At 45.6% G+C, this 1,943-nt stretch overlaps 1 long non-coding RNA gene across 1 annotated transcript in view; it reads left to right on the top strand.

Moving 5' to 3' along the window:
- The first annotated feature begins 488 nt into the window (after positions 1–488).
- Positions 489–1,943, top strand: part of LOC145392230 (uncharacterized) — a 90,765-nt gene continuing 89,310 nt past the window's right edge. Inside the window, exon 1 of the long non-coding RNA XR_013895952.1 lies at positions 489–524. This is a non-coding gene — a long non-coding RNA (uncharacterized LOC145392230). The remainder of the gene's footprint in view (positions 525–1,943) is intronic.

Genomic DNA, 1,943 nt, shown 5'->3' with positions numbered 1-1,943 from the left:
AGAGTGACCAGCCTCACTCATCCCTGAGTGGCATTACATGAGCAGTCAACCCTAACCATCCCTTGGATATAAGCCTTCACCGGCTCAATCCGATTGGAGCGCCTTAATTACCCACTAAACCACCAGGCGCCAAAATTTGGTAATATGGTTACCACCCAGCGTAGTAAATGGTTTCCTGGTGCACAGACCATTTGGCTTGTCACTCAGTGTAGAGTCACCCACAGGTTGAAGGAAGAGGACAGAATGAAGGAGAGAAAGACAGAAGAGGAGAGAAGGAAAGAATATAGGAAAGGGCAGGCATCCGAGAGCAGCACTACATCGAGTGAGTGGATGGTGAGCGCCCCTACCTACCACACCAAAAATCTTTATCATTATGTATTCTTGTGTCTTATTTCTCGCCTTCCTTTAAAATTTCCCCTTCGGCTCCTTTACTAATTTCGCTTTATATTTCTTTACTTTTTTGCAGGTTAGTGTGGAGGAGAGGAGGGTGTGGAGAGAGCCAGTGGTGGACTCTGCATTTTGAGGTGAGTTAGGAAGGATGGGAAGAGTGTGTGTGTGTGAGAGAGAGAGAATATAGACACTGACCTAGAACAGCCACAGGAGGTGAACACAGAGGAAGCGATACCTTAATTAAGAGGACAGGTGGGAAATGAAAGGTATGTACTAGGTGCTAAAAAGCCTTGGAATTATTCAGGAAAATAGCATAAGTTTTACAAGAATTTCCCAAAGATGAGGAGGAAACGTGGGATGGGTTTAGGATGATTGTCAGTGGAGCATTCAAGATGGAACCCACATTGGCGATCAAATAATAATAATAGTAATAATAATAATAATAATAATAATAGTAATGATAGTAATAATAATAATAACAATGGTAATAGTAATAATAATAATAATAATAACAATGATCTGTCTATTGCCAGACGCCTCAAACCCTTAAGGGGTGGCCACAAACAAATCGCCTCCATGTCACCCTGTCCCCCGCCATTTCATTGTCATGCTCCCAGCTCACACCCCTCTCTCTCATATACCCGTCCACTCCATCCCTCCATCTCATCCTTGGCCTCCACCTCACTGACATACACTCACGGAAGCAAAATTCGGCCGTCTTCATTTCTACGCCCCTTTCACTCTTACTTGGCCTAAAATTCACGTATCTCCACCTCTAGCGCTGAGGTATAAGAGCGGGTTATAGAAAATGATGCTAGTCACGAAGAAGTGCCGTGGAGAGTGTGTAGCGGGGTATCATTCGCGTGGCGCAGAGCTACGTGAAATAAGCTGCAAAAGGACGAAAATCAGGCCCAATTTAGGGTATAGAAAAATAAGGGTGAGAGCAGAAATAAACGTTTTTGATATTACGTAATAAGGAAGTCATAGGGTAGAGAAGATGGAGGGACAAGAGGGAGATAATCTTGTGTAAAAATAAGAGGCAAAACGTGGAGCCAAGACATTAACTTTATCAGGAGAAGAAAGAGCTACAGAGTCGTTAGAGTGGAGAAGCGCAGGGAATGAGGAAGGAGTGATATTATTGGTGAAAGTTTTATGCTGGAAGGAATTAGAAGAGTTTGGATTAGTTTCGGCTTTGATGGATTCTCTCTCTCTCTCTCTCTCTCATCTGAACTTCATTTCTCCTTTCTTTTCTCTCCTCCCCCTTGCTCCAAACCTCTTTCCCTCCCTCCTCCTCCCCCTCATCCCCTCCCCATCGTTTCTCCCCCCTCTCTTTCTCCCCCTGTCCTCCTTTCCTCCTCCCCTTCCTCCTTCCCTACTTCATATACTTCTGTTCTTCCTCTTCCTTCTGTCCTGCCTAACCTCCCCCCCTCCTCCTCTCCTCCCCTCTCCGTCTTTCTCCCCTTCCCCTCCTCTTCCCTCTTCTCTCCATCTCTCCCCTCCACTCCCCTACCCCCTCTGCGTCCCCCTCCCCTCTCTAACCCATTTCTTAACTA

The sequence above is a fragment of the Coenobita brevimanus genome, chromosome 21, assembly GCF_032717465.1.
Source record: "Coenobita brevimanus isolate Jiangsu-jjx chromosome 21, ASM3271746v2, whole genome shotgun sequence".
In the NCBI taxonomy this organism is placed as follows: domain Eukaryota; kingdom Metazoa; phylum Arthropoda; class Malacostraca; order Decapoda; family Coenobitidae; genus Coenobita; species Coenobita brevimanus.
This window is presented reverse-complemented; position numbering and strand designations above follow the sequence as displayed.